Raw genomic sequence first — 14,814 nt, 5'->3', positions numbered from 1 at the left:
CAATCATCAAATCATACAAACAATCATCCGAACAAAAATTCATATTTTTAATAAATTTAATTCAAAAATAAATAAATTTCCAGAAAATAAACCTTTGATTCTGCAGTGAAACAAAGCTCAGAATCTGATAGAACACTTCAAATCCTTCGTTTTGGTTACTCAAGCTTTCAAAACAGAGATCGGTAACGCCTTCGTTTTGCTGTTTGATTCTTAGAACAGTTTATGAATATATGATTTTTCTCTGTAAAATTACATAATTATCTGTCTGCAAATGATTTTGATACGAAATAAAATACGGAAAAAGGCTATTTATATTTACGGAAAATTAGTATCCCGTTGGATCATTCCGGATATAAAACGGTACGCTTATTTGTAAAAACTGATCCAAACGGTATCGGTTTTCGGGATAATTATCCAAATCAGTACAATTTGTACTGCGGTCTTGGTCTCAGCGCCTGGTTACACGTATTACGAAGTGATAATTGTGATAGTTTAATAAAAAGCTCCCGTTTATCGAAAATACGGGTTTTATTGATTTACCGAAACGAATATTGTATCGAAAATGTTGCGCCGGGACCCGCGCAGAACAAACCGTACGCCGGATCGAAAAAGTCGAAACATGGAATATGCTCGGAATATTATAATTAGGTTAGGAAGGAGTTCTCGGAAGAGTTTCGGGTTCCAAAAACGTAACAACGGATGACGTCGGTTGGTTCTCGTTTTTATAAAATAGATTTTAAATACTCGGAAAAAGATTTTATAAATTTCATATGATCCTTATAAATCCATAAATCAACATAAAAATAATTAGGAAGATATGACAATTATTTATATTTTATTTTGGACATATACAAATTAAAATACTCAATTAATACTATTTTTGCGTATTTAAATACAAATAACACTTAACAGTTAATTCACAGAATAGATACTGAACACACATAATAATTATTTAATTAGCAAAAATAATTACACGATATATCCCGGATATTACAGCTATCTTTGTCGATCGTAACCGCAGGTATAGCCATGACTTACCATAAATGTTCAAGTGCATCATTACCCCCAATGGGGATAACCCACCAGACTACAGGACAAGTGATCCGAGCATATAAGTGCAAAGTATGAGATAACCCCAAAGTATCCTGACAAGGACAACCCGTCGAATGCAGAGACAGGTCCCAAAGCACACACTAAGTGTTTAAAGATCGTACCCTAACGAGAACAGCCCGCAAGACTACAGAACGACACCTTCAATATGTTTTTCGGGACGATAGGCTCTCGGAGACCCTTTTTCCCTCACAGGGCACGCCGTGAAAGCGATTGAAGTCCTCTAGATGCCCCTATGTATGCTTAGGGTGCGTCCTATGTATCGGAGATCTCCTTCGTGGCTTCTTCTCTTCACTTGTATATTTCTTATATTTTCACCCATTTCCCATTTTAGTTGTGGGAGCAACCTCATTGCTAATCCTTTACAATTATTCACCTTGTATTGCGGAGCGGTCACCTCGAATGACCGTATAGCACGAGGTGTGCCATGAGGGGTTCAGGGACATTTTCCCGGAGCCCGGATAATTCTTTGCTTCTAGATAACTTTACTCTTTCTCCCTTAACTTCAAAACACCTTTATATAGATTTTTTCATCAAAACTTGTTTTTCATCGTCATCTTCGACTATTGCGGCTGGCGTAGTATTTTTGCCGTAGTGGCCGTTATAACATCTCGTCGTGGCGGTAGTCGCACGCTTGCTTCACTATAATTGTTATAAGTTTCCATTTTAATGGTTGTCGTAATCTTTCATGAACTTCACCAATCGTCGTCGTAATTTCTTATCATTGATAATCATCGTAAACGGCCCCTATACAGGACTAGCCCTGTATGGGGCGCACCCGGGACTCCGGAGACGCGTGCCCTGAAGCTCGCCCTTCTTCTTCCTTGACGGTGATCCAACCCATTCCCTCCGTTAATATGCGTAAGCATTTTATTTCGCAGAAAAGTGCTTATTTGATAATATTTGTAATAAAATTTTCTTCTGAGTTACCATGACAAATGTTTCAATTTTTGTTCTGTAACATTTCTCGCAAAAATTTTCCGTAAATATCATTAGCAAATATTTCCCGTAAAATTTTTTCTTCCTCTCCGTCCTTGAAGTCGCACGGGGCGCGACCAACCCCCCAGGGAATTATTCTGGGGTTTCGAGTTTCAAAATTTTGAATTATGCTTCCTTATAAACCTTCTTTCTTCCTATTTTTATTTCTATCTCCCAATTTCCAAAATAACCAATTCAAAAACACAAAACCCATCTTCTCCATAATCTTCAAGAAGCTTGAATTTAACTTGCTCTTTTCTTTATCTTTGTTTTAGCTCTAACCCATTCATCCTCCATCTTCCAAGATACTTTCGCATGCATTTTTTTTCAATTCCCTTAATATATATTGCTAGATGTAGGAATTTTAAGCTTCTTGAACTTTGATGTCTATGCCACATTTTGTATGTATATGTATGTATAGGTTGTCTATATAGTTCTTTGTGTTAATGTTTGTGCCCTAGAGACAACACTATTATATTTTGTTTATGACATTTGGATTATTAATGTTAGTACTTCATCGATTATTCTTTTTATAATTTATTATGTATTAATTTACTGCGATATGAATATTATATTAATGAATGTCCTTGGAATATGATATGCATTATACATCTCTAAGTACGTGACTTAAATTGAGATTACGTGAATAATATCGATATTTCTAAATATTCCTAATCGACTATTATTATTAATGGACAATAATAATGTATTAAGACTAGTGTGTTTGTTGATTGATGATCACATCTCATTGATCATAGGTATAACGATACTAAAGTTGCAAACACAAGTAGATGTAAATATACATGGTGTTGGATAGATCCAATATGAGATTCTACATGTCTGTCATGTCAAAAGTAATTCTCACGGTGATAATGATACAATGGTCATTCGAACTGAAATTATTATATTTTTATACGATAATTAATAAACTTTGATTACATTAAAATTTTCCTTTGACAGAGTAAAGATAAAAGTGGACTTCGGGTATATTAGGAATCGTGTGAAAAATATGAATGATCTAAAAATAATTTAACCCTACTAATTTTGGAGTGATATTATTGTCCTCTTGTGTGAGCTAGAATATGAAATGAGTGGCACCGCGCTCAAATGTTGATTTTAAATGATAGTTTACTCATTGATCAGGGAAACCTGGATTAAACCATGAAGAGTATGCCACATAACATGCCTTGAGTTTAATCTATAATATATGGTTAAAGGGATTATAATACATTGTACATTATTCATGAAAGTTTTAATCGATCATCGATTTAATTATTACTTGGGTAACATTGATGTATTACTAGATGCCGCTCATTGTTTATAATTTATATACGAGATATTTAAATTATTGCCAACGTAATAATAACCTATAGGGTCGCACAAAGAAAGTTTGGAAGAATTGTTAGGAGCAATTGATGATATTAAGTAGAAACTATCAGAAGTTCACAGCAGAACTTATATATCAACTGATGATGATGATGATATCAACAGCTGATGATATCAACGGATGATAATATCGACGGATGATGATATCAACAGATGATGTAATCAGTATTTGTCACATCAGTTGATCTTCGATAAGGAGAAGGAAACATGAACTTAAGGCGGTGAAAGACTTTATCTCAGAAGCATTGTATTAGGTTTCCTTGTTGTTAATAGAATATGATTCCTTATACATTTTGTAGTTGTGCTCTATATAAAGCACATAGTAGGTTCATGCTATAAGTATTGTGATCATTGTTATATCTTTCGCATAACCTAGCAGCTCTCAAGGATATTTGTTCATCCTTTCGAGAGAGTACGTTTGTAATCAGTTTTTATATGTTAATATAATAATTATTGATTCTGTTGAAACTTTGTCGAATTGATTGTATTAACTGTATTCACCCCTGTTGAGTGGCATTTATGATACTTTATTACACTCCGTAAAGCTTTGGATTAGTGTATTTGTACTCAAGTTGTTGGTGTTTTTATGTATTTTTGTAGTGTTTTTGCATTGCAGGCATTTTCCAGGTAATCGAGTAAATTAGCATGGTTGTAGTGCTAATTTGGTGTTTGGATGGTGTTGGAATAAAGGCTCGTGAAAAGACCGGCTCAAATCAGTAAGAAGAAGAAAATAATTCAGAATTTTATTCAGTAGGACGGCGCGCCTGCGCTGGTCAAGCGCGCGGCCGTGCCCAAAGAGCAGAAACTCAGCGATCCCGCGCTAATTAAGCGCGCGCCCGCGCCAGGTCGGGGTAGGAGAATTCTGTTTATATTAGGATTTTGAGAGTTTGAAGCCCTGGTCAATTCTACAGCATATATACACATAAATAAAGACATTTTACATAAGGAGAGACGTAACAAAAGCTAAGGAAAAGGAGTAAAGAAGACCGGAGAGCACAATTTAACCAAGGCGAAGAAGATATAGTTTATTCTTGTGATTCTTTGTTTAAGTTGTAATGTTGGATGCTAGTTTTCTTATTCTTGAACCTTTACTTGTGTTTCGTACTTGGTTTTATTAAGTATAAAGACTACGTTTATTATACCATGCTTTCATCGGAACCCACGTTGATGATGAATCCGATTATGGGCTAATCGTTATCGTGGGGTTCCAGCAGATTTATTTATGGATTTATTTAGTTACTTTGTTTCGATGCCTTAGTGTGTGGTGATTGTATGATAGGCTAGTATTGGTTGTGCTTATTCATCTTATGAGTGTCGCGAACTTATAAGATAATATGTTAATTCTTAATGAAGCGAAAGTGAATTTAAGGATTTAGTTATTGCCATGCTAGCATAGGTTCATGTGTTATTGTTATGCATGATTCATAGGTAATTTTAACCATCTTACTTGTCCTATGTAATCATGATAGATAACTTGTGCATTAAACCGTTATATTGTCAAATTCTATAGACATATAAGGTCTCAATCTAATTGGTGTATATTCAGCTTCTATCTCTTTTTTGGATGTCTGGTAGTATGGTATTCGTACAATGAAAGTTGGCGTTTATTAGTTTCTGATTAGTGTCATCACCATTACATGCTAGGGTTAAGAACGAAAAGGCTATTGAATGAAGTGCTTAATAAAGTTAGAATCCCATGTTTGTGTCATATATTATTCAACTCTATTTACTCTCTTTAGTTAATATTCTTTAGTATAATTCTCAATAGTGAATCGTAGTATAATCAAAACCCAAAATTGTTATTCGTCTTAGCATTGAATAATAGCCATATCATTATTGCATAAGTGCATAAATCACAAAGTTAACCTAAACCAGTCTCTGTGGGATCGAACTAGAAATAATTGTATATTATTGCGAACACGTATACTTGCATGAATTTTAGCGCGTGTTTAAAGACTAACAAGGTTTTGGCGCCGCTGCCGGGGACTGCAGTGTTAACTTTTAGTTTATGTGTTTGTTATCAGTGATCGTTAAAGTTCATTGACTCGGACATTGTTACTTACCTACTCTTTTTCTTTGTCGTGTTTCAGGTACTCTAGCGAGCGTGTATGCATACGCGTTCGCAGACTCATAAGAGAAATCTGGATCAAGCCGAGCAAGAAGCTATAGTGATTCGAACGGAAGTTTTTAAGGATGAAGAGAAAGTAGCAGAAGAAGAGAAAGTCGAGGAACCAGCTTTAGTAGTGATGGGAGATCAAGCAGAAAATCCTAAGGCATCGATGGACTATTCTCAGCCTAAGATCGACGATATTCAATCGAACATCATCAGACCAGCCATCTTGGATAACACTTTTGAGATTAAGTTAAGCACAATTTAGATGATAAAGAACTCAGTTCAGTTTGGGGGTTCTCCTATCGAAGACCCCAACATGCACATCTGGGATTTCATAGAGATTTGTGACACTTTCAAGTTTAATGGGGTGACTGAAGATTCTATCAAGCTGCCACTATTCCCATTCTCTCTGTGGGAGAAAGCAAAGTGCTGGTTACCTTCTCTACCTCCAGGGTCTATCACCACATGGGAGGATCTTGCTCAAAAGTTTCTCACTAAATTCTTTCCGATGGCGAAGACTGCTGCAATCAGGAATGCTCTTACTCAGTTTGCTCAACAATATGGAGAATGTCTGTGTGAGGCTTGGCATGCCTTATTGGATGATTATAAACTCTTTCTACAATGGTTTGGGTGCTCAGTCTAGACCTATGCTCGATGCAGCATCAGAAGGAGCCTTATGGGGCAAAAGCTACAATGAAGCTTATGAATTGATCGAACTGATGGCTGCTAATGAATAATAGAATCCTTCTAAGAGGCTAACTCAGGGCAAGGTAGCAGGATTTCTGGAGTTGGATGCAGTAACTGCTATAGCTACCCAACTTAAAGCATTTATGATGAAAGTGGACTCTTTGGCGAATTATAGAGTTAATTAAATCTCTAGTGTTTGTGAGCTTTATGCGGGGGCGCATGAAACTGAGCAGTGCGCTATTTCTAGCAAATCAGCTCAATTTGTGAGCAACTTTCAGAGATCACAGCAACAAGCTCCAGCCACTTATCATCCAAATAACTACAATCATCTTAACTTTAGCTGGAGTAATAATCAGAATGCGGTGTAACAATCTTATCAGCCATACACCGCAAAATGGTATAATCCTCCTGGTTTTCAGCAACCATAATATGCCCCTAAGCAACAACTTCAACTTCAGCAGCTACCGCAATCTAATGAAAAATCTAAATTGGAGGAGTTGAGGCTTATGTGTAAGAGCCAAGCTGTGTCTATCAAGACCTTGGAGAATCAGATTGGGTAAATTGCTAATGGATTACTGAATCGTCAACCTGGCACGCTTCCAAGCAATACTGAAGTGACAAGCAAGAAGGAAGCTAAGGAGCATATTAAGGCAATTATATTGAGGTTTGGTAAGGTTGCAATTCCTGAAAAAGCTAAGACTCCAGAATCTGAAGTTGAGGCTGAAGAAGAAGAAGTGCCGAAGGAAGCAGAAGTGGAACCAAGGAATACTACTGTTGAGCACACTCCTCCTGAGGGTAATACAGGGGAGAAACAGATCTATCTTCCACCTCCTTTTCCTAAGAGGCTGCAGAAGAAAAAGTTCGATAAGCAGTTTGAGAAGTTTCTGGAGGTGTTTAAGAAACTTCACATCAACATACCTTTTGGTGAAGCTCTTGAACAAATGCCTAGTTACGCGAAGTTTATGAAAGGTATTCTCTCTAGGAAGGTGAAGCTTGATGACTTAGAGACCGTTGCTCTCACGGAGGAATACAGTGCTTTGTTACAACAAAAGTTGACTCTCAAGCTTAAAGATCCTGGAAGCTTCACTATTCTATGCACCATTAAAAATATGTCATTTGACAAGTATCTATGTGACTTGGGAGCTAGCATCAATCTGATGCCCTTGTCAATCTTCAAGAAGTTGAACTTGCCTGATCCAAAGCCTACTTATATGACTTTGCAGTTGGCCGACCGTTCGATTACATATCCGCGAGATATTGTGGAGGATGTCTTGGTCAAGGTGGATAAACTCATCTTCCCTGCTGATTTTGTAATTCTTGATTTCGAGGAGGATAAGAAGATTTCCATAATTTTGGGAAGACCTTTCTTGGTTACTGACCGAACCTTGATAGATGTGTAGAAGGGTGAGCTCACCATGTGAGTGATGGATCAGGATGTAACTTTTAATATATACAATACCATGAAGTTCCCTGCGGAAAATGAGGAGTGCTTAAAAGTGGAGTTGGTTGATTCTGTGGTTACTTCAAAACTTGATCAATTGCTAAGGTCTAATGCCTTAGAGAAGGCCTTATTGGGGAATTCCGATAGTGAAGATGGTGAAGGGGATGAGCATTTGTAATTTCTGAATGCTTCTCCCTGGAAGAGGAAGATTGATATACCTTTTGAATCTCTGGGAATGGAGGAGTTGGACAAAGCTCCTAAGCGCCTCGAGCCATGTATTGAGGAAGCACCTACTCTTGAGCTTAAGCCTTTATTTGAAAATTTGAGGTATGCATTTTTAGATGATGCATCTACTTTTCCTGTTATTATTGAATCTGACCTTTCAGGTAGCGACAACGAGAAGCTTTTGAGAATTCTTAGAGAATTCAAATCGGAAATTGGCTGGACTATAGCAGATATCAAGAGAATCAGCCCTTCGTATTGCATGCACAAAATTCTGCTAGAGGAAGGAAGCAAGCCTACTATTGAGCAACAGAGAAGGCTAAATCCGATCATAAAAGAGGTTGTGAAGAAGGAAATTCTTAAGTGGCTGGATGCAGGGATCATCTATCCTATTTCTGAAAGTTCATGGGTGAGCCAGTTCAGTGTGTGCCTAAGAAAGGAGGTATCACTGTGGTCGCTAATGAGAATAATGAGCTTATTCCTACACGAACAGTCACGGGGTGGAGAGTTTGCATGAAGTACATGAAGCTGAACAAGGCCACAAGAAAAGATCACTTCTATCTGCCGTTTATTGATCAGATGCTTGACAGATTGGCTGGGCATGGGTACTAATGTCTTCTTGATGGTTATTCAGGTTATAATCAAATCTGTATTTCTCCAGAAGATCAGGAGAAGACTACTTTTACTTGTCCATTTGGTACTTTCGCCTTTCGGAGAGTTTATTTTGGGTTATGTGGAGCACCATCCATATTTCAGAGATGCATGATGGCTATCTTTTCTGATATAATTGGTCAGAATGTGGAGGTGTTCATGGATGATTTCTCTGTGTTTAGTGATTCATTTGATGAGTGCTTGCAGAATCTGGGCGACGTTCTCAAAAGGTGTGTTGAGACCAATTTGGTTCTCAATTGGGAGAAATGTCACTTTATGGTGCGACAGGGCATTATTCTTGAGCACAAGGTCTCTAGTAAGGGTCTTGAGGTGTACAAAGCCAAAGTGGGGGTCATCGAAAATCTTCCCCCACCAATTTCTGTTAAGGGGGTTCGCAGTTTTCTTGGTCATGCGGGCTTCTACAGGCGGTTCATCAAGGACTTTTCAAAAATTTCTAAACCTTTGTGCAATCTTCTGAAGAAGGATGTCCCGTTTAAGTTTGATGACGAGTGCGTGGCTGCTTTTGAGTTCTTAAAGAAGAGTTTAATCACGGCACCTGTCATAACTGCACCCGATTGGAGTGAATCTTTTGAGATGATGTGTGATGCAAGTGACTATGCAGTTAGAGCAGTTCTTGGGCAGAGAAAGAACAACATATTTCATGTGGTCTACTATGCTAGTAAGACCCTAAATAGTGCTCAACTGAATTATACTACTATGGAGAAAGAACTTTTGGCTATTGTCTATGGTTTTAAGAAATTTCGATCTTATTTGCTTGGGACAAAGGTGACAGTTTTCACTGATCACGCTGCAATTCGATATCTCGTCTCAAAGAAAGACTCGAAGCCTATATTGATCAGATGGGTTCTTTTGCTTCAAGAATTTGAATTAGAGATCAAGGACAGAAAAGGGACCAAAAAATCAAGTCGCTGGTCATCTCTCGCGTTTAGAGGATCCAAGTGCAACTTCACTAGATAAGACATTAATCGATGAGTCTTTTCCTGAAGATCAACTGTTTGGAGTGCAAGAGGAAGAAGCATGGTTTGTAGACATTGTGAACTACCTTGTGAGTAATATCATGCCTCCCGACTTGACATATGCTCAACGGAAGAAGTTTCTGCATGAAGTGAAGTGGTATATGTGGGATGAGTCATTTCTTTTTCGACCTGGAGCTGACCAAATCATCAAGAGATGTATTCCTTACAGTGAAATGGGGGTGATCTTGCGAGATTGCCACTTAACAGCTTATGGAGGATACTATGGTGGAGAAAAGACGGCAGCTCGTATTTTTCAAGTAGGTTTCTTTTGGCCGACCTTGTTTAAAGATACTCATCAGTTCGTTTTGAAATGTGATCGATGTCAACGTGTGGGTAATATGTCCAAGAGGGATGAGATGCCTCTTAATGTGCTTCTCGAGGTTGAAGTCTTCGATATTTGGGGAATTAACTTTATGGGGCCATTTGTCTCATCTTGTAACAATCAGTATATCTTGTTGGCAGTTGATTATGTGTCAAAATGGGTTGAAGTTAAGGCGTTGCCAACGAATAATGCGAAAGTAGTGCTTAATTTTATTCACAAGCAGATCTTCACAAGATTTGAAAATCCAAGAGTCATAATCAGTGATGAGGGGTCGCATTTTTGTAACCGCAAGTTCACTGCTATGATGCAAAGGTATAATGTGAATCATCGCATTGCTACGACTTATCATCCTCAGACAAATGGTCAAGCTGAGGTATCTAACAGAAAGATCAAGTGCATTTTAGAGAAGGTTATGTTTCCGTCAAGAAAAGATTGGTCTTTGAAGCTTGACGAAGCTGTTTGGGCATATAAAACATCATACAAGATTCCATTGGGAATGTTGTCATTTCAGTTGATTTATGGTAAGGGGTGTCATTTGCAGGTGGAGCTAGAGCATAAAGCGTATTGGGCTTTGAAGAAGTTGAATATGGACTTGGATGCAGCTGGAAAGAAAAGGATGCTTCAATTGAATGAACTCGACGAGTTTCGACTTCAAGCTTATGAGATCAACAAAATGTATAAGGAGAAAGTCAAGAGGTGGCACGATAGGGGTCTAGTGCTCAAATCATTTATGCCGGGGCAACAAGTTCTTTTGTTTAACTCCCGTCTCCGTCTTTTTCCTAGGAAGTTGAAGTCAAGGTGGTCAGGGTCGTTTGTTGTCAAAACTGTGTTTCCACATGGAGCGGTGGAGATTTTTGAGAATGATCCGGGCCAAGCATTCAAGGTAAATGGTCAGAGGTTGAAGCATTACTATGGTGAAACGGCAAACTGTGAGGTGGTTAGTGCCATTTTATTGTCCGTTTGATGTCACATTTCTACGTCGAGCTAACGACATAAAACAAGTACTTCTTGGGAGGCAACCCAAGTTTGTTGTATATTAGTAGGTAGAGGAAGTAAGAAGAAAAGAGAAAAACACAAAAAAACAGAAAAACAGAAAATTTCAGGGCCAACTTCAGAAGCGGAGCGCGCCCGCGCTGATATAGCGCGCGGCCGCACCGATTTGGCAGAAGGTGAGCGCGACCGCGCTGGTCCAGTGCGCGGCCGCGCGCCCTATTCAGAATAAAATGAACAGCAGTTTGTGAAGAGAAAATCGGGGTTTTTAATAGAAAATCAATTTCCACCCAATTTTTACTCTTCCACATCCCAAATTTCCCTCTCCAAATCAAACCCATTATTCTCACTATTCCCATAATCAATTCCCACTACTATTCCATATCTAATTCTCTTCTCACCTCCTATATATACATACACTTATACACAAATTTCTCCACCACTTCTCAAATTCTCAAACACAATTTTATCTCAAACATTTATCTTTTATTCTTTATTATTCAATTCCAATGGCACCCAAGAGACAAAGAACTCAAGTAAGCAGCAACACCACTGATTCTTCGAGTGCAGGTGGTGTGAGGCCGAGGTTTTCAACTCCCGATGCTGAAGCGGAGTACACGAGGCTTCTCTCGAAGCCTATAGCAAAGGAGCGAGATTTTCTGCCATCGAGGAAAGATGGTAAGTTGTTGGAGATGATCTTGGAGATGGGCTGGGTTACTTTTTGTGAGGCACCCACTGTTGTGCACATGAGTGTTGTTCGAGAGTTCTATGCTAATGCAAAGGCGGAGAGGAATGGTTTCACTGTGGTTAGGGGGATGACGGTGGACTATAGTGCTGATGCAATAAGGAGGGTGATTGAGCAGCCCGCGAGGAAGCCCGGTTAGGACACTTGGAACGATAAAACTCCGGAGGACTTTGATCTGGATTTGATAGTTGCTACTCTGTGTGTGCCTGAGACTCACTAGAAGTTCAAGAGAAGCACGACTGATTATTCTATTTTCCCTGCCTCATGCATGAATAGGTTTGTACGTGCTTGGATTTCGTTTATCTGTGCTAACATCATGCAATCTTCTCATGTGCATGAGATTACTGTGGAGTGTAACACCCCCAGATCCGGGGTCGGGGATCCGGGTCGTCACGGTCTTTCTTTCCACAATATCACTTCACTTAATTAATAATAAATAACCTTATGTTGTGACCCCACACTAACACACACCACAACCCGTTATAGTCTCAGAGATGAAATTGAAATAAGTACAAGTCTTTGAATCCACAATTTAAAAGTTATTACAACCCAAAATGATTACTTGATAATTTATAGTTAATTGCCATTATCTGCCACAAGTTATAATTATACACTCAAAAGTAGAGTGCCTGGTCTACCAATAGATCTACCTCTGCAGCTATAGCAGCTACAACATCATCGGGAAGACGCGGGACGCTTCCCACGCGCTTGCGCTGGGTCTGCTGGAGTCTGGCCATCTTTCCTAACTGTTGTTGTGTGATGAAGAAATAAAGCAAGAGTGAGCCTTACAGCTCGCAAGATAACATATAGTGATAACAATAATATAAGTATCTAAATGGATACTTACTAGAATCTTTTATCATGTGTAAGATAATTACTTACTAGATATAAGTAAAAACAAGGGATGAAGTTACCAGATACTTCACTACACTTATATCATTTATAAAGCTACTTGAACTACCACTATTCAAAGTATAATGAGCTTTCAACAGTTCATCACATAGATGAGACTACAAGACAAGATTTGAATAGATTAAATCTTTGAAATATTATTAAAGGAAATGAAGTTATGATATACTTTATTAAGTTCTGATATATATATATATATCCACATATACATCTTCTTTATACATTTCCTGAAAACCTCTGTCATGTAAAGTATGAACAGAGTTTGAAACATCCAATGGATTTTGGAAAGGAAAAGAATTTTGGCATAAACCAGGTATCTTGCTGATCAGGCAAAGATACCAATAAGTAACCTTTTCTACTAGTAGATGGACGAATTCCCCACTGGTCATCACCCTGGTCGCAATAGGACCTTATGCTGGACTGCCACTCAGCCACTTATGCATTTGATGGACTCCCACTGAGCCACTTACACTATCATGGACGCCCACTGAGCCCATATTGCTTATGCCGACTCAATAGATGGACTTACTTCCCGAACGTTGGGTAAGTAATCAATTCATTTACCAAAACTGCAACCTTGTTACAAACATAAAATACACCATAGAGCCGGATCCCTCAGGTTTTGAGCGAGTATTTAAATCCCCTTTTTAAAAGGAAGATCTTAAATATAAAAATGAGTTTTGGGATCCGCTCTAACTTTTAAAAATCATTTTGAAGACTCGAAAACACTTTAAAGAGTGTTTGGAGTAACGCTGATTTAATGAAGTAAATCAGTCCCAATATATTTAGAAAATGTCTGAATATTATTATTTAAATAATATTCTCATAAAGATAATCCTTATAAAAATAATCGAAGTAGAAGTATTAAAACTTATACTTGAAATGGATATTAAATAACCAAAGATATACTTATATAAAAGTACTATCTTTATTTGAATAATCGAAAATAAGTTTGATTATTGACACCTTATTCTTTAATGAAATAAAGAATATATTTCAGTAATAAGCGGAGTCATAATACCTCGAATGAATATTATAAATAATATTCAATAAATAAAATAACGGAGTCATACATCCTCAAATGTATATTCAATTAATAATCATTAATAATATAACTGAGTCATAAGCCCTCGGATGAATATTCGAAATAATATTCAATAATAAAATAAAGGAGTCATAAGTCCTCGGATGAATATTCGAAATAATATTCAATAATAAAATAAAGGAGTCATAAGTCCTCGGATGAATATTCGAAATAATATTCAATAATAAAATAAAGTTAAAGTTATCGAATAAACCTTATTCGATTAATAGTTTTGAAAACTATAACCATATATATATATAAATATATATATATAAAATCTACTCGGGATCCTCGACTCCCGGTTTTAGAAAATGTTTTCACCTTTGGGTCCCTATACTAAGGGTATATGCAAATTACTGCTATTCTCTAGCATAGGTATTATCAACTGAACCAACAGATATATATGGCAAGAATACGAAACAGGCATGCATATATATACCATATCAGCATGCTTCAATATATCGCAACATTTGCTAATTAACCAACATGCATCTATCACAAGATAATGCATATACATATATACATCACAACAACAGTATAACGGGTAGAAAACTTGCCTGAGCGACTTGGGGTGATAAAAGGCTCGGAACGAGTCTGGTAACCTATAAACAACAAGTAAGTTGGAATTAAACCAAAGTCACTTGTAAATCTATACTTTAACTAACTTAGACTCTAACGCTTGTTTTGCGCTTATTGATTCTCTTAAGTCACTCGGGTACCCTCGGCTCCACCATTTTTAATAATTTAACCTTTACGAGTTTTAAGGCGATTCCTTCGCGAGTGTCTTACCAACTGCCTAACACACTTACCATAAATGTTTCTTACCCCAATTAGTCATTTAAGGTCCTTAACCAAGGTTTCAAAGTAAGGCGAGGGGAAAAGTTTCGTTCGCGAAACGCCGTTACTTGAAACGGTCGTTTCTCCTAAACCGTGCATCGGAATCGAACGAACTACATATCAAAACGAAGCTCGTAACACGAGCTATCTAAACATGGCAATGGTCATAATCTAGCAGGGGGTTCTCGGGTCTTAATGTTATGCACAAAAATAGTCTAAAGAAAATCGGACGTTACGACGGCTATATTTACGCGATTTCCCAATTTTAAACCATTCAAAAACCATCCCAATTCCACCTCAAA

This window comes from Apium graveolens, chromosome 9 (genome assembly GCF_009905375.1).
Source record: "Apium graveolens cultivar Ventura chromosome 9, ASM990537v1, whole genome shotgun sequence".
Lineage (NCBI taxonomy): Eukaryota > Viridiplantae > Streptophyta > Magnoliopsida > Apiales > Apiaceae > Apium > Apium graveolens.
This window is presented reverse-complemented; position numbering follows the sequence as displayed.